Source organism: Phyllobates terribilis, unplaced genomic scaffold (genome assembly GCF_046119375.1).
Source record: "Phyllobates terribilis strain yellow unplaced genomic scaffold, ASM4611937v1 Scaffold_11__3_contigs__length_659146591, whole genome shotgun sequence".
Lineage (NCBI taxonomy): Eukaryota > Metazoa > Chordata > Amphibia > Anura > Dendrobatidae > Phyllobates > Phyllobates terribilis.
The window spans coordinates 561,948,556-561,973,759 of NW_027362771.1; the positions used below are offsets into that span (position 1 = coordinate 561,948,556).

Genomic DNA, 25,204 nt, shown 5'->3' on the forward strand with positions numbered 1-25,204 from the left:
CCAAAAATGACCTCTTCCTTGAGCCCTCAGACTGCAACTCCAAGGATGCTTTGCGGCAGCGGATGAAGGGCAGTGGTCATTTAGAACTCACCATGGCATAAACATGCTTTTTCTAGAACCTGAGATTTCTTGGTCACGTAAGTTACTTTAACTTTGCGCAGTGGCAATATCGTAGCCCATGAGGTTTAACCGAGGCGTGATTATTGCTAATTGAAAACTTTTCCCAATATCCTGCCATGATGACTTGAAATACAGTCAGCATCGGCAATTTTTGATGGTCTCTCAGGAGACTTAATCCATGGTATGCAAATGACAGAGTGTTAGTGACGCGCCCCCTGGGCCTGTGCTGTGCAGGGGAACCCGGAACCGGGCCTGTTGTAGGATGCTGGGGGTTGTAGTCTCCGTGTGGCTGTGACCCGGTCCGTGCCCAGGGTGGACAAACCAGTGGCAGTCTATTTGTATTGTAATTGTCCGACTACGCCACCCGTGGATTGCGGTCAGTGAGGACCGCCGCTGCGCTGCAGACCGCTGAGGCTGATGTTGTTTGCGCAGCCGAGTATGGGATAACTCCCCACGGGAGAAGTATTGCCTCAGGGCAGCTAATGTGAGAGATGATGGGAGTGATGGTGTGAGGGTCCCAGTGCTAATGGTGCTGGTGCGGCAAGGAATCACAGAGACGTGTGGTGCATTTCAGAGTCTTTACTGATGGGATAAGGCAGACCCTCCCGGGAGTCCTGGCTAGTATAAGGGGCCTGGTCAGTCTGTGAGCAAGCAGGCGTTCCCCTGGCCAGGTGGAGTTGTAGGCCTCCCTGTTTATCTGCACTCTTCCTGGCTACCTTGCTGTAATCGGGTAGAAGTAGCTCACGTCCCTGAGTATACCGTGTGGTGCTCACCCGTATGGCTGGTGACTTGGGGCCTTCTGTTAGCCTCTGCTCCTTGATGGCGGCGCTGGTCCCTTCTTTGTGACTGAGCCTCCGGGCTTCTATGGCCAGAGGACCTGGAATCCTCTGCCGGCTGGTTTCTGCTGCTGGGTATATATCAGTCACCACAGCCTCAGACTCCTGTGTCCGGTTTTAGTGTCCTCAGCCAGGGCGAGCTATATCTCTGCTCTCAGCCCCTGGCCTTCTGCTTCTGCTCCTACAGAGCTGCTGTTCTCACTTTCCCTGTGTCTGGAACTCTAACTGTCTAATCCCGTCCCAGACCCAGTTTATAATGGCAGATTCCTCCCCTCCCAGGTCTGGGCGGGCCGTGTTGCATGCTTAGGGCTCCTGACCAGAGAAACCTCCCACTTGCTCTCAGACATAATATCTCTATTACTGTGGCAACCAGACCCCTGGGGTGCCACATTCCCCCCTAGTAAATTTTAGTACTCCGGGACTATACACATTTTTTTAAAGAAACATAAATACAGGGTATAACAATAATACAATAACATATTTACAAGAAACTTTAGTTCTTTAAAGGTCACGGCGTGTCCGCAACCGGGTGTCCATATCACCCAAGGTGAAGTTTTAAGCGAAGTAGGGGACCTGTCCAAAGCAAAGCCCTTGCGTTGGCCTTGGGCGTGGCTGCAAGGCTGGAGCTAACTACTTTGGGCCGCAAGTAGGCCACGCCAGACAGGTTTTCTTTTCCGCGGCCGTCTTCGCAAGAGGCACCAAAGGGCAACTATCTACAAGCATTGTTCCGGTTATCCAGTGTCCATAACCTATTAGTCCAAATAAATCTGCAGGGTAACTGAGAAACATAATTAGTAACAGGCAACAAACATAAACCATAAACAGTTAACAGATAAATTCACAGTGCATTAGTTATATTCTCCAGCGAGCGGGCATCTGACCTCTAGTGACTCTAGTGGACCTACGGAGCTCACTAACTGGTTCTGCACTACAGGGTGTAGGGGAGGTTGTAGGTAAGCTGGGCAGCTGTCTGCGCACTCTTTGGCTCACTAGGGGCACGGCAGGCTCACTACTAGCAGAGGATTGATCCTCCTGTACTGCTGGTGTGGACTCTTCTGCCTCTTGGGCCGGCTGCTCTTCCATCTCTACCGGTTCCTCTGTAGGCACTTGCAGGGCTGGCTGGAGAAAGGTGAGGACGGGTGCCACGACAGCGCCGTTTACTTGTGTCCAAGACCGGGGAAAGTCTCCGTGTACGGTACTGATCATTTCTTCCCTTTCCTCTGCGGGTTGAGGGTTTTCTTGATTTTTTTCAGGGCTTTGCAGCTGCTCGGGACACTTCTTCAGGTGGTCTCTGGAGACAATGGCTGTGGTTTCTCCTCCATCCTTACTGATTACGCAGATTTTTGGGTTCTCATGGCTTGAGGGCAGTACGGTGTACGGGTCCTTCTCCCACTGGTCGTCCAACTTGTGGAGCCGCCTCTTCCTCTTCAAGACCTGCTCTCCAGGTACCAGGGGAACAGTGGGAGCATACTGGTTATAAGCTTTCTTTTGCTTTTCTCTAGCTTGAGACAGACTTCGCTCGACGCTCTCCTGTACTTTTCGATACTGCTGCTGCCGTTCTGTATCCCAGTCTGCCTCTGGCGAGGTGTCCTCCAGGTGTCAGGACTCCCATATCCAGGTCAATAGGCAGCTTGCCAGGTCTTGCTCTCATTAGGTAAGCCGGGGTACAGTAGGTGGAACCTACAGGAATGTGGTTATACAGGTCCACCAGATCGGGCAGTTTCTCAGGCCACAGACTGCGTTCTTCCAGGGGCAATGTTTTTAGCAGATCTATCACCGCCTGGTTCATCTTCTCGCAGAGTCCATTGGTTTGAGGGTGATAGGGCGTTGTTCTTATCTTCTTGCAGCCATACAGGTTGCAGAACTCCTGGAAGACCTCTGCTTCGAAGGCTGGTCCTTGGTCTGTCAACACTTGGTCCGGGTACCCGTGTGGACGGCAGAAGTGCTGCTTGAAGGCTCTAGCTGCTGTTTGAGCCATTAAGTCCTTGACCGGGACCACCACCAGGAACCGGGAGTAATGATCTACGATTGTGAGGGCGTAGACATACCCAGATCTGCTTGAAGCCAGTTTCACATTGTCCAGGGCTACTAGTTCCAGTGGCTGTCTGGTGATGATGGGCTGCAGGGGAGTCTTCTGGCTGGCACGGTCTTTTCTTCTCAGGTGGCACGGGCCACAGTCTCTGCACCACCTCTCGATGGCTCCTCTCATGCATACCCAGTAGAACCGTTCACGCAACAAGAACTCCAGCTTCTTCCATCCGAAATGCCCTGCTCCGTTGTGGTATGCCTCCAGAACCATAGCCGCGTCTCGTCTTGGGACCACTACCTGCCAGGTCAACTCATGTGTTCGAAAGTTAACCATTCTCCGGCACAGCTTCTCCCTGTAGAGGAACAGCTTACTTTTCTCCTTCCACAGTTGCTTGGTCTCCTCCGGAGCGTCTGGGTCAAGACTGGCATCGGCCTGGGTCAGCATTTCCTTCACCAAACGGACTGCGGGATCACTGTCTTACGTCTCCGCCCAGTTGTAGTGGGGCAAGGGATTGAACGTCACGGGCCGCCTGTCCTTCACACGGTGGGAATACAGGGTAATCCCATCACGGTGGAACGCAGGGAGCTCGACTTCTTCCAGATCTTCTGGATCTTCCCCTACGTCCGGTAAGTTCGGCATTCTAGACAGGGCATCCGCTTTGGCGTTTTAGCGTCCTGCCCGGTACTTGATGGTGAATTCAAAGTTGGACAGGCGGGCCATCCATCTCTGTTCCAGGGCACCGAGCCTTGCAGTGTCCAGGTGTGTCAACGGGTTGTTATCCGTGTACACGGTGAATTTGGAGGAGGCAAGGTAATGCTTGAAACGTTCGGTCACTGCCCACACTACTGCCAGGAACTCCAGCTTGAATGAGCTATAATTCTCAGGGTTCCTCTCCGTGGGCCGTAGCTTTCGACTGGCGTAAGCGATTAACCGTTCTTTCCCTTGCTGGATCTGGGACAGTACGGCACCAAGCCCGATGTTGCTTGCGTCCGTGTGGAGGATAATGGGCTGCCTGTAGTCTGGATATGCCAGGATTTCATCCCCCGTGAGGGCCATCTTCAGCTGGCAGAAGGACTCCTCTTCCAGCTTTTCCCACCTGAAGGGCGGCTTCTGGTTTTTGGCTTTCCGAGATTGACCTATCAGGAGGTCCTGCATAGGGGCTGCCATTTTGAAACCGGGAATGAATCTTCGGTAGTAGCCTACCAACCCAAGGAACTGCCGCACTTCCTTTATGCTGGAGGGTCTTGGCCAGTCCTTTATCACGGTGATCTTATCAGGGTCGGGAGCAACTCCGTCAGCACTCACCACGTGTCCCAGGTACTGCTCCTTTGGTTTCAGGAGGTGACACTTGGAGGGTTTCACCTTTAGGCCGTAGTTTGCCAGAGCTTCAAACACTTCTGCCAGGTGTTTCAAGTGGTCCTCGTAGGTCTTGGAATAGACGATGACATCGTCCAGGTATAACAGGACCGTCTCGAAGTTCCGGTGTCCCAGACAGCATTCCATCAACCGTTGGAAGGTTCCTGGAGCGTTGCAGAGCCCGAACGTCATACAGTTATATTCGCTGTGACCCATCGGGGTGGTGAATGCGGTCTTCTCCCGGTCCGCCTCTGCTACAGGAACCTGCCAGTACCCGCTAGTGAGATCCAAAGTAGAGAAGAAGTTAGCAGATTTTAAGGCAGCTAAGGACTCTTCTATCCTTGGTAACGGGTACGCATCTTTGTGTGTGATACAGTTGACCTTCCTGTAGTCTACACACATTCTCATGGTGTTGTCTTTCTTTTTCACTAAGACTAGTGGAGCTGCCCAGAGGCTACAGCTGTCCCTGATTACCCCAGCCTCCTTCATGTCTCTAAGCATCCCCTTGGCGTGTTGGTAGTGTGCGGAGGGTACGGGTCGGTATCTCTCCTTTATGGGAGGATGGTCTCCCGTGGGGATGTGATGTTCTACCCCCTTTACTCGCCCGAAGTCCAGCGGGTGTTTACTAAACACTCTCTCGTACTCTTGAACCACCCGATAGACTCCCTGTTTTTGGTGCGAGGGAGTGGAGTCAGTACCCAAATGTAGTTGCTGACACCAGTCCTCCATTGGTTTCTTAGAGCCGTTACCTTCCTCTGGTTGAGATGGAGGCAAGGGTTCCATGGCCTGTACAGAGTTCTGGTTGATGGTGAACAATTTGGCTAGCGTGGCATACCGGGGCAGGTGTACTTCTCTCTCCCCGATATTTATGATGCGAACGGGCACCCTCCCATGGCGCACATCGACCACCCCCCGTGCTGTCAAAATGGTGGGCCTACTGTCTGAGTAGACGGGTTCTACCATTGCTTGGTAATCTCTACCTCTTAGACCAATAGCTGCCCGGCACCAAATCATCATCTCACTTTTTGGGGGCATGGCAATAGGGAACGGGTCACACATTCTCACGCTACCTATCTCACCACCAGATAGTTCCACCTGTTGCCTCTTCATCAGTGCCCGGATCTCTTTTTGGAGCACACGCTGCTGGCCGGAACTGGTGTTCTTGGCAACCTGCTGTAAAATGAGAATCACCTCTGCAAGACAATTTTCAATCACATTAGTTCCCAAGGTTATTCTAGGGTGACTCTCATGACGGTCTATGTCCACTATAATCAGTCCTTGTGCCGCCAGTTCGACTTTACCGATCTTAATGGTCACCTCCTTGAATCCCACCTGCGGCACGGGCTGACTATTGCTGGCGATGATACTCAGGTCGTCATCTGGGTAGCGGGTTATGTCCGAGTCATTCCAATACTGCTTAAAGAGCACGTACGGGATGGTGGTCATCTTTGACCCAGTGTCTAGTAGGGCACTCATAGGAATGCCATCCAGTACCACAGGCAAGATTGGACGTCCCACTACGTATTTATCACGCCAGTTTGATGGGCCTGATGATCTTATGCCTGGGGGTTGGCCCTCTACCCCAGGTTGTGCCCGTTTAAATGACAGTACCTTGCCACATGTCCGGGTTGATTGCAGCGGCGGCAGAAGGGTCGTCCTTCCTCGTTGTATCTGTCGCTGGGTCTTCCTCTGGCCGGTGGGGTCCTCCTCAGTCGGCGCCACGGGACGTCCTCCGGTCGGGATGCCAGCTGGATCTTTCCTGGAGAAGAGACCTGTAAAGACGGCACGGTTCTGGTTAGCGCGGCAACGCTCTTAGTCAGCTCTTGGACCTGATGGTGCAGGTCTGTAGCCGGGTCACTGTTTAAAGCCTGCGCATCAGCTCCCACAGGCCCTGCAGACAAGGGCGCCGTCTCCTGGTGGTAAGTGAAAGCAAGGCGCCTGTGGGCCACAGCGCCACCTGGTGCTGGTTCTCGGAGCACCCGGATGGCTCTGTCCTTGAACTGTGCAAAGTCCAGGTCAGGGTCCTGTAAGGCCATTGCCCGCAACTGGGTTCGGTGGGCATTGCACAGTAGACCCTCAATAAATTGTTCAGTCAACAGCTTATCTTCATTTCCCACGCTGTCAGGGTCTGCCTGCTTAATGGCTCTCAGGGCCTCTTGTAGGTTTAGAGCATAGTCTCTTATACTCTCATGTGCCCGCTGTTTACACCCGTAAAATCTGAGCTTTATTTCGGCTGAGGTGCAGGTATCAAATGTGTCTTTCAGCCGGGCTAGTATTTCTCTGACAGTCCTCTTCCTCCCAGGTGGCCAGGACTTTACCTCCCTTTGGGCTGCCCCGATTAATTGGGCCACCAGGATGCTCACTTTTTGCTCTTCTGTGAGGGGGTGCACCTGGAAGAGGCTATCCAGTCTTTCTCTAAAGTCATTTAGAGTATGTGACTCCCCTGAGTACTGGGGTAGCCAGGTTGCCCCCGGGATATAGGGCATGGTGAATGGCATGACTGCTGCAGCAGTTGCGCTGGCGGTGGCTGTGGCAGTGGAGCTCTCCTCGGTGTCCGGCATCTTCCTTCCCCCCTAGTGGACCGTGGCCTACCTTACGATGCTCTTCTTCCGTAGGCCGCGGCTCCGCAGTCGATCGTCGGGGTTGAGGACCTGGCGTCGTGCTCCGATGACTTCAGCGTCGGTCTTCCTCCCTTCCAGGACCTTGCGCAGCGTCGGTGCGTGGGGCGGAGCGTGGGGCGGAGCTTCGGATCTCGCGCGCTTTCGGCGTCCACGCCCCTCTTCTTCTTGTGCGCCATCCCGAAGATGGCGTCCGAAGGTGGGAAGCAGCTGCGGATGGCGGGAAGAAGGCAGAAGACGGCGGGAAACGGTCCAAGATGGCGTCTGATGGCGGGAATCGGCTCCGGACGGCGGGAAATGACTCCGGACGGCGGGAAACTTCACCACAGGTAAGTTCAAAAGTCTTTTTCAGGCATGCAGTACCCGGTGGTTGCGGGCACGAAATCCTGCCGACTACACCAAAGTTGACGCGCCCCCTGGGCCTGTGCTGTGCAGGAGAACCGGGAACCGGGCCTGTTGTAGGATGCTGGGGGTTGTAGTCTCCGTGTGGCGGTGACCCGGTCCGTGCCCAGGGTGGTCAAACCAGTGGCAGTCTATTTGTATTGTAATTGTCCGACTACGCCACCCGTGGATTGTGGTCAGTGAGGACCGCCGCTGCGCTGCAGACCGCTGAGGCTGATGTTGTTTGCGCAGCCGAGTATGGGATAACTCCCCACGGGAGAAGTATTGCCTCAGGGCAGCTAATGTGAGAGATGATGGAAGTGATGGTGTGAGGGTCCCAGTGCTAATGGTGCTGGTGCGGCAAGGAATCACAGAGACGTGTGGTGCAGTTCAGGGTCTTTACTGATGGGATAAGGCAGTCCCTCCCGGGAGTACTGGCTAGTATAAGGGGCCTGGTCAGTCTGTGAGCAAGCAGGAGTTCCCCTGGCCAGGTGGAGTTGTAGGCCTCCCTGTTTATCTGCACTCTTCCTGGCTACCTTGCTGTAAGCGGGTAGAAGTAGCCCACGTCCCTGAGTATACCGTGTGGTGCTCACCCGTATGGCTGGTGAATTGGGGCCTTCTGTAAGCCTCTGCTCCTGGATGGCGGCGCTGGTCCCTTCTTTGTGACTGAGCCTCCGGGCTTCTATGGCCAGAGGACCTGGAATCCCCTGCCAGCTGGTTTCTGCTGCTGGGTATATATCAGTCCCCACAGCCTCTGACTCCTGTGTCCGGTTTTAGTGTCCTCAGCCAGGGCGAGCTATATCTCTGCTCACAGCCCCTGGCCTTCTGCTTCTGCTCCTACAGAGCTCCTGTTCTCACTTTCCCTGTGTCTGGAACTCTAACTGTCTAACCCCGACCCAGACCCAGTTTATAAGGGCAGATTCCTCCCCTCCCAGGTCTGGTCGGGCCGTGTTGCATGCTTAGGGCTCCTGACCAGAGAAACCTCCCACTTGCTCTCAGACATAATATCTCTATTACTGTGGCAACCAGACCCCTGGGGTGCCACATTAGCTCCTCCCAATTGGGAAAGGAAATCTTGTATCCCACTGCATCGTAGTGATGATTTTTGCTTAGAACAGGAGAGAGCTAGATGGTCTGCATGCAATGTCCAAAAATAACCTCTTCCCTGAGCCCTCAGACTGCAACTCCCAGGATGCTTTGCGGCAGCGGAGGAAGTGCAGTGGTCATTTGGAACTCACCATGGCTTAAACGAACACTTCCTGGAAGTGGGGATTTCTTGGTCACCTGAGTAACTTTCGGCGTGGCAGTATCGTAGCCCATGAGGTTTAACCGAGGTGCGATTATTGCTAATTGAAAACTTTTCCATATATCCCGCCTTGATGACTTGAAATACAGACATCATTGGCAATTTTTGTTGGTTTCTCAGGAGACTTAATCCATGGTATGCAAATGACTGAGTGTTAGCTCCTCCCAATTGGCAAAGGAAATTTTGCGCCCCACAGTATCGTATTGATGATTTCGCTTGGATCAGAAGAGAATTAGATGATCTGCCTGCAATGTCAAAAATTACCTCTTCCCTGAGCCCTCGCACTGTAACTCCCAGGATGCTTTGCGGCAGCGGAGGAAGGGCAGTGGTCATTTGGTACTCACCATGGCTTAAAAGAGCTCTCCCTGGAAGTGGGGATTTCTTGGTCACCTGAGTTACTTTAAATTTGCGCAGTGGCAGTATCGTAGCCCATGAGGTTTAACCGAGGCGTGATTATTGCTAAATGAAAACTTTTCCCAATATCCCGCCATGATGACTTAAAATACAGTCAGCATAGGCAATTTTTGTTGGTCTCTCAGGAGACTTAATCGATGGTATGCAAATGACAGAATGTTAGTTACTCCCAATTGGGAAAAGAAATCATGCGCCCCACAGCATCGTATTGATGATTTTCGCTTGGAACAGGAGAGACCTAGATGATCTGCCTGCAATGTCCAAAAATGACCTCTTCCCTGAGCCCTCAGACTGCAACTCCCAGGATGCTTTGCGGCAGCGCAGGAAGGGCAGTGGTCACTTGGAACTCACCAAGGCTTAAACAAGCTCTTCCTGGAAGCTGGGATTTCTTGGTCATCTGAGTTTCTTTAACTTTGCTCAGCGGCAGTATCATAGCCAATGAGGTTTAACCGAGGCGTGATTATTGCTGATTGAAAACTTTTCCCAATAGCCCGCCATGATGACTTGACATTCAGTCAGCACCGGAAACTTTTGTTGGTCTCTCAGGAGACTTAATCCATGGTATGCAAATGACAGAGTGTTAGCTCCTCCCAGTGGGGAAAGTAAATGTTGTGCCGCACTGCATCGTATTGATGGGTTTCGCTTGGACCAGGAGAGAGCGAGCTGTTCTGCCCGCAATGGCCAAAAATGACCTCCTCACTGAGCCCTCAGACTGCAACTTCCAGGATGCTTGGCGGCAGCGGAGAAAGTGCAGTGGTCATATGGAACTCACCATGGCTAAAACGAGCACTTCATGGAAGTGGTAATTTCATGGTCACCTGAGTTACTTTAACTTTGCGCAGTGGCAGTATCGTAGCCCATGAGGTTTAACCAAGGCGTGATTATTGCTAATTGAAAACTTTTCCCAATAGCCCGCCATGATGACTTGAAATTCAGTCAGCACCGGAAACTTTTGTTGGTCTCTCAGGAGACTTAATCCATGGTATGCAAATGACAGAGTGTTAGCTCCTCCCAATTGGGAAAGGAAATCTTGCGCCCCACAGCATCGTATTGATGATTTCGCTTGGATCAGGAGAGAGCTAGATGATCGGCCTGCAATGTCCAAAAATTACCTTTTCCCTGAGCCCTCACACTGCAACTCTCAGGATGCTTTGCGGCAGCGGAGAAAGGGCAGTGATCATTTGGAACTAACCTTGGCTTAAACGAACTCTTCCTAGAAGTGGGGATTTCTTGGTCACCTGAGTTACTTTAACTTTGCGCAGTGGCAGTATCGAAGCCCATGAGGTTTAACCGAGGCTTGATTATTGCTAAATGAAAACTTTTCCCAATACCCCGCCATGATGACTTGAAATACAGTCAGCATAGGCAATTTTTGTTGGTCTCTCAGAAGACTTAATCCGTGGTATGCAAATTACAGAGTGTTAGCTCCTCCCAGTGGGGAAAGGAAATGTTGTGCCGCACTGCATCGTATTGATGGTTTTTGCTTGGAGCAGGAGAGAGCGAGCTGATCTGCCTGCAATGGCCAAAAATGACCTCTTCCCTGAGCCCTCAGACTGCAACTCCCAGGATGCCTTGCGGTAGCGGGGGAAGGGCAGTGGTCATTTGAAACTCACCATGGCTTAAACGAGCTCTTCCTGGTAGTGGAGATTTCTTGGTCACCTGAGTTACTTAACCTTTGCACAGTGGCTGGATCGTAGCCCATGAGGTTTAACCGAGGCGTGATTATTGCTAATTGAAAACTTTTCCCAATATCCCACCATGATGACTTGGAATACAGTCAGCATCGACAATTTTTGTTGGTATCTCAGGAGACTTAATCCATGGTATGCAAATGACAGAGTGTTAGCTCCTCCCAATTGGGAAAGGAAATCTTGCGCCCCACAGCATCGTATTGATGATTTTTGCTTAGAGCAGGAGAGATCGAGCTGATCTTCCTGCAATGTCCAAAAATGACCTCTTCTCTGAGCACTCAGACTGTAACTCCCAGGATGCTTTGTGGCAGCGGAGGAAGGGCAGTGGTCATTTGGAACTCACCATGGCTTAAACGAGCTCTTCCTGGAAGTGGGGATTTCTTGGTCACCTGAGTTACTTTAACTTTGCGCAGTGGCAGTATCTTAACCCATGAGGTTTAACTGAGGCTTGATTATTGCTAACTGAAAACTTTTCCCAATACCCAGCCATGATGACTTGAAATACAGTCAGCATAGGCAATTTTTGTTTGTTTCTCAGAAGACTTAATCCATGGTATGCAAATAACAGAGTGTTAGCTCCTCCCAGTGAGGAAAGGAAGTCTTGCTCCACACAGCATCGTATTGATGATTTTTGCTTAGAGCAGGAGAGATCGAGCTGATCTTCCTGCAATGTCCAAAAATGACCTCTTCTCTGAGCACTCAGACTGTAACTCCCAGGATGATTTGCGGCAGCGGACAAAGGCTAGAGATCATTTGGAACTCACCATGGCTTAAACAAGCTTTTTCTAGAACCTGGGATTTCTTGGTCACCTGAGTTATTTTAACTTTGCGCATTGGCAGTATCGTAGTCCATGAGGTTTAACCGAGACATGGTTATTGCTAATTGAAAACTTTTCCCAATATCCCACCATGATGACTTGAAATACAGTCAGCATAGGTAATTTTTGTTGGTCTCTCAGGAGACTTAATCCATAATATGCAAATGACTGAGTGTTAGCTCCTTCCAGTGGGGAAAGGAAATGTTGCTTCGCACTGCATCGTATTGACAGTTTTCGCTTGGAGCAGGAGAGCGCGAGCTGATCTGCCCGCAATGGCCAAAAATGACCTCTTCCCTGAGCCCTCAGACTGCAACTGCCAGGATGCCTTGCGGCAGCGGGGGAAGGGCAGTGGTCATTTGGAACTCACCATGGCTTAAACAAGCTCTTCCTGGAAGTGGGGATTTCTTGGTCACCTAAGTTACTTTAACTTTGCGCAGTGGCAGTATTGTAGCCAATGAGGTTTAACCGAGGCGTGATTATTGCTAATTAAAAACTTTTCCCAATATCCAGCCATGATGACTAGAAATACAGTCAGCATCGGCAATTTTTGTTGGTCTCTCAGGAGACTTAATCCATGGTATGCAAATGACAGAGTGTTAGCTACTCCCAATTGGTAAAGGATATCTTGTGCCCCTCAGCATCGAATTGATGATTTTCGCTTGGAATAGGAGAGAGCTAGATCATCTGCCTGCAATGTATAAAAATGACCTCTTCCCTGAGCCCTCAGACTGCAATTCCCAGGATGCTTTGTGGCAGCGGAGGAAGGGCAGTGGTCATTTGGAACTCACAATGGCTTAAACGAGCACTTCCTGGAAGTGGGGATTTCTTGGTCACCTGAGTTACTTTAACTTTGCTCAGCGGCAGTATCATAGACCATGAGGTTTAACCGAGGCGTGATTATTGCTGATTGAAAACTTTTCCCAATGCCTCGCCATGATGACTTGAAATACAGTCAGAATCGGCAATTTTTGTTGGTCTCTCAGGAGTCTTAATCCATGGTATGCAAATGACAGAGTGTTAGCTCCTCCCAGTGGGGAAAGGAAATGTTGTGCCGCACTGCATCGTATTGATGGTTTTCGCTTGGAGCAGGAGAGAGTGAGCTGATCTGCCCGCAATGGCCAAAAATGACCTCTTCCCTGAGCCCTCAGACTGCAACTGCCAGGATGCCTTACGGCAGCGGGGAAAGGGCAGTGGTCATTTGGAACTCACCATGGCTTAAACGAGCTCTTCCTGGAAGTGGTGATTTCTTGGTCACCTGAGCTACTTTAGGCAGTGGCAGTATCGTAGCCCATGAGGTTTAACCGAGGCGTGATTATTGCTAATTGAAAACTTTTCCCAATATCCCACCATGATGACTTGAAATGCAGTCAGCATTGGCAATTTTTGTTGGTCTCTCAGGAGACTTAATCCATGGTATGCAAATGATAGAGTGTTAGCTTTTCCCAGTGGGGAAAGGAAATCTTGCGCCCCACAGCATCGTATTGATGATTTTCGCTTGGAACAGGAGAGAGCTAGATGATCTGCCTGCAATGTCCAAAAATGACCTCTTCCCTGAGCCCTCAGACTGCAACTCCCAGGATGCTTTGTGGCAGCGGAGGAAGGGCAGTGGTCATTTGGAACACACCATGGCTTAAACGAGCACTTCCTGGAAGTGGGGATTTTTTGGTCACCTGACTAACTTTAACTTTGCGCAGTGGCAATATCGTAGCCCATGAGGTTTAACTGAGCCGTGATTACTGTTAATTGAAAACTTTTCCCAATAGCCCGCCATGATGACTTCAAATACAGTCAGCATCGGCAATTTTTGTTTGTCTCTCAGGAGACTTAATCCATGGTATGCAAATGACAGAGTGTTAGCTCCTCCTAGTGGGGAAAGGAAATCTTGCGCCCCACAGCATCCTATTGATGATTTTTGCTTGGAGCAGGAGAGATCGAGCTGATCTGCCTGCAATGGCCAAAAATGACCTCTTCCCTGAGCACTCAGACTGCAACTCCCAGGATGCTTTGCGGCAGCGGAGGAAGGGCAGTGGTCATTTGGAACTAACCATGGCATAAACAAGCTCTTCCTGGAAGTGGGGATTTCTTGGTCACCTGAGTTACTTTAACTTTGCGCAGTGGCAGTATCGTAGCCCATGAGGTTTATCCGAGGCGTGATTATTGCTAGTTGAAAACTTTTCCCGATACCCCACAATGATGACTTGAAATACGGTCAGCATAGGCAATTTTTGTTGGTCTCTCAGGAGACTTAATCCATAATATGCAAATGACAGAGTGTTAGCTACTCCCAATTGGGAAAGGAAATCTTGCGACCCACAGTATCGTATTGATGATTTTCGCTTGGAACAGGAGAGAGGTAGATGATCTGCCTGCAATGTTCAAAAATGACCTCTTTTCTGAGCTCTCAGACTGCAACTCCCAGGATGCTTTGCAGCAGCGCAGGAAGGGCAGTGGTCATTTTGAACTCACCAAGTCTTAAACAAGCTCTTCCTGGAAGCTGGGATTTCTAGTTCACCTGAGTTACTTTAACTTTGCTCAGCGGCAGTATCATAGCCCATGAGGTTTAACCGAGGCGTGATTATTGCTGATTGAAAACTTTTCCCAATGCCCCGCCATGATGACTTGAAATACAGTCAGCATCAGCAATTTTTGTTGGTCTCTATGGAGACTTAATCCGTGGTATGCAAATGACAGAGTGTTAGCTCCTCCCAGTGGGGAAAGGAAATGTTGTGCTGCACTGCATCGTATTGATGGTTTTCGCTTGGAGCAGGAGAGAGCGAGCTGATCTGCCCGCAATGGCCAAAAATGACCTCTTCCCTGAGCCCTCAGACTGCAACTGCCAGGATGCCTTGTGGCAGCGGGGGAAGGGCAGTGGTCATATTGAACTCACCATGGCTAAAACGAGCTCTTCATGGATGTGGGGATTTCATGGTCACCTGAGTTTCTTTGCGCAGTGGCAGTATTGTAGCTCATGAGGTTTAACCGAGGCGTGATTATTAGTGTTGAGCGATACTTTCCGATATCAGGAAATATCGTATCGGATTGGATCAGGCCGATACCCAAAAAGTATCGGATATCGCCGATTCCGATACCGGAAACCAATGCAAGTCAATGGGACACAAATATCGGATTGAAAATAAACCCTTTCTTTCCTTGTAGGTTAATTCTACATGAAGTAAAACAACTAAGAATAATGTAGAATGACATGAAAAGCCGGCAATTCATCAGCGCATACACCGGTACCCGACAATTTACAACAGGCAGAATAGAGCTTCACACATAGATTAGATAGATAGAAACATGTCAGTCACATATATATGAAGTACAGTGACAGTGTTTCTTACTGTACTTGTCATTTAGTGTAAAGGATTTATTTTAAAAAATATTAGTGTTTTCATGCACCGTCTCTTTAAAAAAGCCGGCCGGCAATTCAGCAGCGGTACCCGACAATTTATAACAGACAGAATAGAACTTCACACATAGATTAGATAGATAGAAAAATGTCAGTCACATATATATGAAGTACAGTGACAGTGTTGCTTACTGTGCTTGTCATTTAGTGTAAAGGATTTATTTAAAAAAATATTAGTGTTTTCATGCACCGTCTCTTTAAAAAAGCCGGCCGGCAATTCAGCATCTGTACCCAACAATTTAGAATAGAAAGAATAGAGAATCATACATAGATTAGATAGATAGAAACATGTCAGTCACATATATATGAAGTACAGTGACAGTGTTGCTTACTGTACTTGTCATTTAGTGTAAAGGATTTATTTAAAAAAATATTAGTGTTTTCGTGCACCGTCTCTTTAAAAAAGCCGGCCGGCAATTCAGCATCTGTACCCGACAATTTAGAATAGAAAGAATAGAGAATCATACATAGATTAGATAGATAGAAACATGTCAGTCACATATATATGAAGTACAGTGACAGTGTTGATTACTGTACTTGTCATTTAGTGTTAAAATAAAGGATTTATTTAAAAAAAAATTGGCGTGGGGTTCCCCTTAATTTTAGGCTCTAGCGGAGGTTAAGCAGACAGCTGGGGCAAATGTTTGAAGCCTGGGAAGGGGGTAATACCCACGGAGCTTCCCAGGCTACTAATATCAGCCCCCAGCTGAATACCTAGCCTTTACTAGCTATTAAAATGGGGGAACCCCCCCAAAAAAATAACGTGGGGTCGCCCCTAATTTAATAGCTAGCAAAGGCTAGGCAGACAGCTGGGGGCTGAATTTAATAGCCCAGGAAGGGTGCCATGAATATTGGCCCCCTCCCAGGCTAGAAACACCAGCCGTCAGCCGCCCCAGAAATGGCGCATCCATAGGATGCGCCAATTCTGGCACTTAGCCTCGCTCTTCCCACTGCCCTGTAGCGGTGGCAGTGGGGTAATAGGGTTGGGGTTGATGTCAGCTTATAATGCCAGCTGACATCAAGCCCAGGTTAGTAATGGAGAGGCGTCTATAAGACACCCCCATTACTAACCCCTAGTCAAAGTTAAAAAAAAAAACACAAACACCCAGAATAAAGTCCTTTAATTGAAATAAAGACACAATTCTTTATTGTTCTAAATTAAACCATAATTACCATCACGCCCATTCCATCTGAAGCCAACGATCTCCTGCAATAAAAGAAAAATAATAAAGCAACCTCATCCTTACCTTTCCATGGTTCCCACGACAGCTTCAGCTCTGCTACATCGAGATGACAGGCTGGACCGCAGCAGAACGCTGCCATCCAGCCTGTCATCCCGCAGACACTGGATGGGAAAATTCTCACGCTGAAGTGCTGAGTGCAGGAGAATTTTCCCACGCTGTCAGTGACGTGCATGAGGTGAGCTGAGTTCATTGGACATGACCTCGGCTCATCTGGATGCCGTCACAGCGAGACACTGAGGAGCACAAGCATGCCTGCGCTTCTCAGTGTCTGCGGGATGACAGGCTGGATGGCAGCTTTCTCCTGCGGTCCAGCCTGTCATCTCGATGTAGCAGAGCTGAAGCTGTCGTGGGAGCCATGGAAAGGTAAGGATGAGGTTGCTTTATTATTTTACTTTTATTGCAGGAGATTGTTGGCTTCAGCTGGAATGGGCGTGATGGTAAGTATGGTTTAATTTAGAACAATAAAGAATTGTGTGTTTATTTCAATTAAAGGACTTTATTCTGGGTGTTTGTGTTTTTTTAAATACTTTAATAGAAATTCATGGTGGTCATGTCTAATATTGGCGTGACCCCATGAATTTCGGGCTTAGGGCCAGCTGATAATGCCAAGCTGGCCTTAACCCCTTTATTACCCAGTGAGCCACCGCACCAGGGCCCTGGATGAGTTGGGTACAGCGCCAGAAGATGGCGCTTCTATGAACGCGCCATTTTCTGGGGCGGCTGCGGACTGCAATTTGCAGCGGGGGTGGCCCAGAAAGCTTGGGTCTCCCTGCGCTGCGGATTCCAGTCCCCAGCTGCCTAGTTGTACCTGGCTGGACACAAAAATAGGGCGAAGCCCCCCGCATATTTTTTTTAAATTATTTCATGAAATTCATGGAATAATTAAGAAAAAAAGGGCTTCCCTATATTGTTGTGTCCAACCAGGTACAAAGAGGCAGCTGGTGGTTGGGGGCAGCCCGTTCCTGCCTGCTGTACCTGGCTGGACACAAATATAGTGCGAAGCCACACGTCAATTTTTTTTTAATTATTTCATGAAATAATTTTTTTAAAAAAGGGCTTCCCTATATTGTTGTGTCCGGCTAGGTACAAATAGGCAGCTGGTGGTTGGGGGCAGCCTGTTCCTGCCTGCTGTACCTGGCTGGACACAAATATAGGGCGAAGCCCCACATCAATTTTTTTTAAAATAAATCCTTTATTTTAACACTAAATGACATTTGAGGAGTTAATAAAGATGCAGTCCCTAAATTATTATTTATTTTTTAATTAATTTTTCCCAAAACCTTTGACGTGGGCTTCGCCATATTTTTGTATGCCAGCCAGGTACAGCATCCAGCTTCTATGAACGCGTCATTTTCCGGGGTGGCTGTGGACTGCAATTTTCAGCGGGGAAGGGGGGGGCAGAAAGCTTGGGCCTCCCTGCGCTGCAGATTCCATCCCCCAGCTGCCTAGTTGTACCTGGCTGGACACAAAAATAGAGAGAAGCTTCACGTATTTTTTTTTTTTAATTATTTCATGAAATTCATGAAATAATTAAGAAAAAAGGGCTTCCCTATATTGTTGTGTCCAACCAGGTACAAATAGGCAGCTGGTGGTTGGGGGCAGCCCGTTCCTGCCTGCTGTACCTGGCTGGACACAAATATAGGGCGAAGCCCCACGTCAATTTTTTTTAAATCATTTCAGGAAATTCATGAAATAATTAAAAAAAATTGATCTGGGGCTTCGCCCTATATTTGTGTCCAGTCAGGTACAGCAGGCAGGAACGGGCTGCCCCCAACCACCAGCTGCCTATTTGTACCTAGCCGGACACAACAATATAGGGAAGCCCTTTTTTTCTTAATTATTCCATGAATTTCATGAATTTAAAAAAAAAATACGTGGAGCTTCGCCCTATTTTTGTGTCCAGTCAGGTACAGCAGGCAGGAACAGGCTGCCCCCAACCACCAGCTGCCTATTTGTACCTGGCCGGACACAACAATATAGGGAAGCCCTTTTTTAAAAAAATTATTTCATGAAATAATTAAAAAAAAATTGACGTGGGGCTTCGCTCTGTTTTTGTGTCCAGCCAGGTACAACTAGGCAGCTGGGGGCTGGAATCTGCAGCGCAGGGAGGCCCAAGCTTTCTGGGCCCCACCCGCTGCAAATTGCAGTCCGCAGCCGCCCCGGAAAATGGCGCGTTCATAGAAGCGCCATCTTCTGGCGCTGTACCCAACTCATCCAGGGCCCTGGTGCGGTGGCTCACTGGGTAATAAAGGGGTTAAGGCCAGCTTGGCATTATCAGCTGGCCCTAAGCCCGAAATTCATGGGGTCACGCCAATATTAGACATGACCGCCATGAATTTCTAGTAAAGTATTTAAAAAAAACACAAACACCCAGAAAAAAGTCCTTTAATTGAAATAAACACACAATTCTTTATTGTTCTAAATTAAACCATACTTACAGTCACGCCCATTCCAGCTGAAGCCAACGATCTCCTGCAATGAAAGTAAAATAATAAAGCAACCTCATCCTTACCTTTCCATGGTTCCCACAACGGCTCCAGCTCTGCTACATCGAGATGACTGGCTGGACCGCAGCAGAACGCTGCCATCCAGCCTATCATCCCGCAGACACTGATAAGCGCAGGCATGCTTGCGCTCCTCAGTGTCTGGCTGTGACGGCATCCAGATGAGCCGAGGTCATGTCCAATGAACTCGGCGCACCTCATGCACGTCACTGACAGCATGGGAAAATTCTCACGCTGAAGCGCTGAGTGCAGGAGAATTTTCCCACGCTGTCAGTGACGTGCATGAGGTGAGCTGAGTTCATTGGACATGACCTCACCTCATGTATGTCACTGACAGCGTGGGAGAAGTCTCACGCTGAAGCGCTGAGTGCAGGAGAATTTTCCCACGCTGTCAGTGACGTGCATGAGGTGAGCTGAGTTCATTGGACATGACCTCGGCTCATCTGGATGCCGTCACAGCCAGACACTGAGGAGCGCAAACTTGCCTGCGCTTCTCAGTGTCTGCGGGATGACAGGCTGGATGGCAGCGTTCTGCTACGGTCCAGCCTATAATCTCGATGTAGCAGAGCTGAAGCTGTCGTGGGAACCATGGAAAGGTAAGGATGAGGTTGGTTTATTATTTTACTTTTATTGCAGGAGATCGTTGGCTTCAGATGGAATGGGCGTGACTGTAAGTATGGTTTAATTTAGAACAATAAAGAATTGTGTGTTTATTTCAATTAAAGGACTTTTTTCTGGGTGTTTGTGTTTTTTTTAAATACTTTACTAGAAATTCATGGCGGTCATGTCTAATATTGGCGTGACCCCATGAATTTCGGGCTTAGGGCCAGCTGATAATGCCAAGCTGGCCTTAACCCCTTTATTACCCAGTGAGCCACCGCACCAGGGCCCTGGATGAGTTGGGTACAGCGCCAGAAGATGGCGCTTCTATGAACGCGCCATTTTCCGGGGCGGCTGCGGACTGCAATTTGCAGCGGGTGGGGCCCAGAAAGCTTGGGCCTCCCTGCGTTGCAGATTCCAGCCCCCAGCTGCCTAGTTGTACCTGGCTGGACACAAAAATAGGGCGAAGCGCCACACATTTTTTTTTTTAATTATTTCATGAAATTCATGGAATAATTAAGAAAAAAAGGGCTTCCCTATATTATTGTGTCCGGCTAGGTACAAATAGGCAGCTGGTGGTTGGGGGCAGCCCGTTCCTGCCTGCTGTACCTGGCTGGACACAAATATAGTGCGAAGCCCCACGTCAATTTTTTTTTAATTATTTCATGAAATAATTAAAAAAAAAAGGGCTTCCCTATATTGTTGTGTCCGGCCAGGTACAAATAGGCAGCTGGTGCTTGGGGGCAGCCCGTTCCTGCCTGCTGTACCTGACTGGACACAAATATAGGGCGAAGCCCCACATAATTTTTTTTTAATTATTTCATGAATTTCCTGAAATAATTAAAAAAAAATTGACGTGGGGCTTCACACTATATTTGTGTCCAGCCAGGTACAGCAGGCAGGAACGGGCTGCCCCCAACCACCAGCTGCCTATTTGTACCTGGCCAGACACAACAATATAGGGAAGCCCTTTTTTTCTTAATTATTCCATGAATTTCATGAAATAATTTAAAAAAAAAAAAACGTGGAGCTTCTCCCTATTTTTGTGTCCTGCCAGGTACAACTAGGCAGCTGGGGGCTGGAATCTGCAGCGCAGGGAGGCCCAAGCTTTCTGCCCCCCCCCCCCCGCTGAAAATTGCAGTCCGCGGCCGCCCCGGAAAATGGCGCGTTCATAGAAGCTGGATGCTGTACCTGGCTGGCATACAAAAATATGGCGAAGCCCACGTCAAAAGTTTTGGGAAAAATTAATTAAAAAATAAATAATAATTTAGGGACTGCATCTTTATTAACTCCTCAAATGTCATTTAGTGTTAAAATAAAGGATTTATTTTAAAAAAAAATGGCGTGGGATCCCCCATAATTTTAGTCTCTAGCGGAGGTTAAGCAGACGGCTGGGGCAGATGTTTGAAGCCTGGGAAGGGGGTAAAACCCACGGAGCTTCCCAGGCTACTAATATCAGCCCCCAGCTGAATACCTAGCCTTTACTAGCTATTAAAATGGGGGACCCCCCCCAAAAAAATGACGTGGGGTCCCCCCTATTTTAATAGCTAGCAAAGGCTAGGCAGACAGCTGGGGGCTGATATTAATAGCTCAGGAAGGGTGCCATGAATATTGGCCCCCTCCCAGGCTAGAAACACCAGCCGTCAGCCGCCCCAGAAATGGCGCATCCATAGGATGCGCCAATTCTGGCACTTAGCCTCGCTCTTCCACGCTGCCCTGGTGCGGTGGCAGGGGGTAATAGTGGTGGGGTTCATGTCAGCGCCAGCTGCCATGAAGCCCAGGTTAGTAATGATGGCCGTCTATATGACACCCCCATTACTAACCTACAAAGTGTTAAAAAGAAAAAACACACTACACCCAGAAAAAAATAATTTATTTGAAATAAAACACACCATTTTATTTAATTCTTAGTTTACTAAAAAAAAATAGTTACCTGTCCACGTTCCTGCGCTGATCTACCATGCACAGCTGTCACATCTGGAGAAGGTGACAGCTGTGCATGGCTGCTGTAAGCTCACGCTGCCGGGAACACGTCCGCTCCCGGCAGCAGGAGCCACTGACTGAGGTCACCGGAGTGCATTCAGGCAGCGCAGCTCCGGAGACCTCCTTTACGGCACTGCTGTACCGTGGGAATTTCTCACAATACAGCAGTGCCGTAAAGGAGCTAACCGGAGCAGAGCTGCCTGAACTCCGGTGAACCCTTACGGCCCCGTCATTCTAGCGGCGGCAGCGGTTCAGAGCGGTCACATTCTATGTGGCTGCTCTAAACTGGAGATCTTCGTGGGACACTCGTGGACTACTACGGAGGGGTAAGGATAAGGTTGTGGTTTATTATTTTATATTTTATTACAGGAGATCGATGGCTTCGGGGAATTAGGTGTCTAGGTGAGTATAGGTGTAGTTTTTTATTTTTTACTTTATTTTAGGTGGCGATCGGCGGGGACAGGTAATGTATGAACTAATTTCTTTTAGGTAACCACTGGCCACCAATGACATGTATCTAACATTTATTGGGGACACAGTAGGGCAATTTAAATAGCAGGATCAGGCTGATGGGAATTACTGCTCCCATCAAGCTGATCCTGCTGGCACGAGTGGACGGGGGACAGACATTGGCCGATGGGAGTAGTAGTGTCACATCGGCCTATGTCTGCCTGCACGCACAGACACATCGCACAGACACCCCGCACACACACCCCGCACACACACACCCCGCACACACACACCCCACACACACACACCCCGCACACACACACCCCGCACACACACACCCCGCACACACACACCCCGCACACACACACCCCGCACACACACCCCGCACACACACTAATCATGACGGGTCCGGGAGGTGAGGCTGACCTGTGCGGCCGTGGGAAAGTTCATGTGAGTTCATGCAATGCAGTCAAGCATGAACTCACATGAACCCTCTGAGGGCACCGCGGCTACTTCAAATGAACAGCTGATCAGCATCACCTGATACCTCAGCTGTTCATTTGAAATAACCGGCGGGAAAGCGCAGCACAGAACGGGAAAGCCGGCGGTGAAGTCTTTTCACTGCCGGCTTCCCTGCCCGGGTCCTTCACTCCTTGGTGCTGCGCTCCCCGCCCGGTCCTAATTTACGATTGGGATTGGAGGTGGTGAGGGGAGCGGAGGATCGGGGTGGGAGGCTGCGGGGAAGCAGTATGGGGCTGTGTGATTGTTTAAAAGCCGGCGGCTTTTTACCGCCCGCCGGATTTTTAAGCAATCAGGAGAATTCTCCCACGCTGGGATGGCATTCTGATGACAGGCTGGATCGCAGCTGAGCGCTGCCACCCAGCTTGTCATCCTTCACAGACACTGCAGAGCGCAGGCATTATGGGAACTTCCGATTCCGGTATTCGATATTATAAAAGTATCGGAATTAAGTATCGGAATTCCGATACTGCGAATATCGGCCGATACCCGATATTTCAGTATCGGAATGCTCAACACTAGTGATTATTGTTAATTGAAATCTTTTCCCAATATCCCGCCATGATGACTTGAAATACAGTCAGCATCGGAAATTTTTATTGGTCTCTCAGGAGACTTAATCCATGGTATGTAACTGACAGAGTGTTAGCTCCTCCCATTGGGGAAAGGAAATGTTGTTCCGCACTGCATCGTATTGATGGTTTTCGCTTGGAGCAGGAGAGAGCGAGCTGATCTGCCTGCAATGGCCAAAAATGACCTCTTCCCTGAGCCCTCAGACTGCAGCTCCCAGGATGCTTTGTGGCAGCGGAGGAAGGGCAGTGGTCATTTGGAACTCACCATGGCTTAAACAAGCTCTTCCTGGAAGTGGGGATTTCTTGGTCACCTGAGTAACTTTAATGTGGTGCAGTGGCAGTATCGTAGCTCATGAGGTTTAACCGAGGCGTGATTATTGCTAATTGAAATCTTTTCCTAATACCCTGCGATGATGACTTGAAATATAGTCAGCATAGGCAATTTTTGTTGGTCTCTCAGGAGACTTAATCCAAGGTATGCAAATGACTGATTGTTAGCTCCTCCAAGTGGGGAAAGGAAATCTTTCACCCCAGAGCATCGTATTGATGATTTTCGCTTGGAGCAGGAGAGATCGAGCTGATCTGCCTGCAATGGCCAAAAATGACCTCTTCCCTGAGCACTCAGACTGCAACTCCCAGGATGCTTTGCAGCAGCAGAGGAAGGGCAGTGGTCATTTGGAACTCACCATGGCTTACACAAGCTTTTCATAGAACCTGGGATTTCTTGGTCACCTGAGTTACTTTACGCAGTGGCAGTATCGTTGCCCATGAGGTTTAACCGAGGCAAGATTATTGCTAATTGAAAACTGTTCCCAATATCTGGCCATGATGACTTGAAATACAGTCAGCATAGGCAATTTTTGTTGGTCTCTCAGGAGATTTAATCCATAATATGCAAATGACTGAGTGTTAGCTCCTCCCAGTGGGGAAAGGAAATGTTGCTCCGCACTGCATCGTATTGACGTTTTTCGCTTGGAGCATGAGAGAGCGAGCTGATCTACCCGCAGTGGCCAAAAATGACCTCTTCCCTGAGTCCTCAGACTGCAACTCCCAGGATGCCTAGCGGTAGCGGGGGAAGGGCAGTGATCATTTGGAACTCACCATGGCTTAAACGAGCTCTTCCTTGAAGTGGGGATTTCATGGTCACCTGAGTTACTTTAACTTTGCGCAGTGGCAGTATTGTAGCCCATGAGGTTTAAACGAGAAGTGGTTATTGCTAATGGAAAACTTTTCCCAATATTCTGCCGTGATAACTTGAAATACAGTCAACATCGGCAATTTTTGTTGGTCTCACAGGAGACTTAATCCATGGTATGCAAATGACAGAGTGTTAGCTCCTCCCAATTGGGAAAGGAAATCTTGTGCCCCATAGCATCGTATTGATGATTTTCGCTTGGAACAGGAGAGAGCTATAGTCATGGCCAAAAGTATTGAGAATGAGACAAATAGTAATTTTTCCAAAGTTTACTGCTTTATTTTTTGTAACGGCAATTTGCATATACTCCTGAATGTCAAAGAGTGATCAGCTTAACAGCAATTACTGTACTTGCAAAGTCAATATTTGCCCAGAAAATGAACTTTAACCCCCAAAACACATTTCAACATCATTGCAGTCCTGCCTTAAAAGGAGCAGCTAACATCGTTTTAGTGATTGATCCATTAACACAGGTGTGGGTGTTGATGAGGACAGGGCTGGCGATCAATCAGTCATGATTAAGTAAGAATGACATCACTGGACACTTTAAAAGGAGGCTGGTTCTTGGTATCATTGCTTCTCTTCAGTTAACCATGGTTATCTCTAAAGAAACACGTGCAGCCATCATTGCACTGCACAAAAATGGCCTAACAGGGAAGAGTATCGCAGCTACAAAGATTGCACCTCAGTCAACACTCTATCGCATCATCAAGAACTTCAAGGAGAGAGCTTCCATTGTTGTCAAAAAGGCTCCAGGGTGCCCAAGAAAGACCAGCAAGCGCCAGGACCGTATCTTAAAACTGTTTCAGCTGCGGTATCGGACTACCAGCAGTGCCGAGCTTGCTCAAGAATGGCAGCAGGCTGGTGTGAGTGCTTCTGCACGCACTGTGAGGCGGAGACTCTTTGAGCAAGGGCTGGTTTCAAGGAGGGCAGCAAAGAAGCCACTTCTCTCCAGAAAAAACATCAGGGACTGACTGATATTCTGCAAAAGGTACAGGCAGTGGACTGCTGAGGACTGGGGCAAAGTCATTTTCTCTGATGAATCCCCTTTTCGATTGTTTGGGACATCTGGAAAACAGCTTATTCGGAGAAGAAGAGGTGAGCGCTACCACCAGTCTTGTCTCATGCCAACTGTAAAGCATCCTGAAACCATTCATGT

The 25,204-nt window shown here is 49.0% G+C and overlaps 18 non-coding genes and 1 pseudogene across 18 annotated transcripts; all 19 read left to right on the forward strand.

Annotated features, from left to right (window-relative positions):
• The first annotated feature begins 149 nt into the window (after positions 1 to 149).
• Positions 150 to 290, forward strand: LOC141167660 (U4 spliceosomal RNA). Its single transcript, XR_012251453.1, has one exon. It is a non-coding gene; the product is annotated as a U4 spliceosomal RNA (small nuclear RNA).
• An 8,340-nt stretch (positions 291 to 8,630) lies between these two features.
• On the forward strand, positions 8,631 to 8,770 carry LOC141167868 (U4 spliceosomal RNA). The gene has a single exon (XR_012251653.1). It is a non-coding gene; the product is annotated as a U4 spliceosomal RNA (small nuclear RNA).
• Positions 8,771 to 9,048: 278 nt separating this feature from the next.
• On the forward strand, positions 9,049 to 9,189 carry LOC141168236 (U4 spliceosomal RNA). Its single transcript, XR_012251980.1, has one exon. It is a non-coding gene; the product is annotated as a U4 spliceosomal RNA (small nuclear RNA).
• A 280-nt stretch (positions 9,190 to 9,469) lies between these two features.
• On the forward strand, positions 9,470 to 9,610 carry LOC141167674 (U4 spliceosomal RNA). The gene has a single exon (XR_012251467.1). It is a non-coding gene; the product is annotated as a U4 spliceosomal RNA (small nuclear RNA).
• A 280-nt stretch (positions 9,611 to 9,890) lies between these two features.
• LOC141167714 (U4 spliceosomal RNA) lies at positions 9,891 to 10,031 on the forward strand. Its single transcript, XR_012251506.1, has one exon. It is a non-coding gene; the product is annotated as a U4 spliceosomal RNA (small nuclear RNA).
• A 279-nt stretch (positions 10,032 to 10,310) lies between these two features.
• Positions 10,311 to 10,451, forward strand: LOC141168267 (U4 spliceosomal RNA). Its single transcript, XR_012252010.1, has one exon. It is a non-coding gene; the product is annotated as a U4 spliceosomal RNA (small nuclear RNA).
• Positions 10,452 to 10,731: 280 nt separating this feature from the next.
• On the forward strand, positions 10,732 to 10,872 carry LOC141167904 (U4 spliceosomal RNA). The gene has a single exon (XR_012251686.1). It is a non-coding gene; the product is annotated as a U4 spliceosomal RNA (small nuclear RNA).
• Positions 10,873 to 11,152: 280 nt separating this feature from the next.
• On the forward strand, positions 11,153 to 11,292 carry LOC141167915 (U4 spliceosomal RNA). The gene has a single exon (XR_012251696.1). It is a non-coding gene; the product is annotated as a U4 spliceosomal RNA (small nuclear RNA).
• Positions 11,293 to 11,573: 281 nt separating this feature from the next.
• Positions 11,574 to 11,714, forward strand: LOC141168127 (U4 spliceosomal RNA). The gene has a single exon (XR_012251877.1). It is a non-coding gene; the product is annotated as a U4 spliceosomal RNA (small nuclear RNA).
• Positions 11,715 to 11,994: 280 nt separating this feature from the next.
• On the forward strand, positions 11,995 to 12,135 carry LOC141168195 (U4 spliceosomal RNA). The gene has a single exon (XR_012251941.1). It is a non-coding gene; the product is annotated as a U4 spliceosomal RNA (small nuclear RNA).
• Positions 12,136 to 12,415: 280 nt separating this feature from the next.
• On the forward strand, positions 12,416 to 12,556 carry LOC141167808 (U4 spliceosomal RNA). The gene has a single exon (XR_012251597.1). It is a non-coding gene; the product is annotated as a U4 spliceosomal RNA (small nuclear RNA).
• Positions 12,557 to 12,830: 274 nt separating this feature from the next.
• Positions 12,831 to 12,971, forward strand: LOC141168421 (U4 spliceosomal RNA). Its single transcript, XR_012252158.1, has one exon. It is a non-coding gene; the product is annotated as a U4 spliceosomal RNA (small nuclear RNA).
• Positions 12,972 to 13,251: 280 nt separating this feature from the next.
• Positions 13,252 to 13,392, forward strand: LOC141167732 (U4 spliceosomal RNA). Its single transcript, XR_012251523.1, has one exon. It is a non-coding gene; the product is annotated as a U4 spliceosomal RNA (small nuclear RNA).
• Positions 13,393 to 13,672: 280 nt separating this feature from the next.
• Positions 13,673 to 13,813, forward strand: LOC141168407 (U4 spliceosomal RNA). The gene has a single exon (XR_012252144.1). It is a non-coding gene; the product is annotated as a U4 spliceosomal RNA (small nuclear RNA).
• Positions 13,814 to 14,093: 280 nt separating this feature from the next.
• LOC141168428 (U4 spliceosomal RNA) lies at positions 14,094 to 14,234 on the forward strand. Its single transcript, XR_012252165.1, has one exon. It is a non-coding gene; the product is annotated as a U4 spliceosomal RNA (small nuclear RNA).
• An 8,536-nt stretch (positions 14,235 to 22,770) lies between these two features.
• LOC141168019 (U4 spliceosomal RNA) lies at positions 22,771 to 22,893 on the forward strand (annotated as a pseudogene).
• A 280-nt stretch (positions 22,894 to 23,173) lies between these two features.
• LOC141167842 (U4 spliceosomal RNA) lies at positions 23,174 to 23,314 on the forward strand. Its single transcript, XR_012251629.1, has one exon. It is a non-coding gene; the product is annotated as a U4 spliceosomal RNA (small nuclear RNA).
• Positions 23,315 to 23,588: 274 nt separating this feature from the next.
• Positions 23,589 to 23,729, forward strand: LOC141168521 (U4 spliceosomal RNA). The gene has a single exon (XR_012252255.1). It is a non-coding gene; the product is annotated as a U4 spliceosomal RNA (small nuclear RNA).
• Positions 23,730 to 24,009: 280 nt separating this feature from the next.
• LOC141167975 (U4 spliceosomal RNA) lies at positions 24,010 to 24,150 on the forward strand. The gene has a single exon (XR_012251749.1). It is a non-coding gene; the product is annotated as a U4 spliceosomal RNA (small nuclear RNA).
• Positions 24,151 to 25,204: the final 1,054 nt, after the last annotated feature.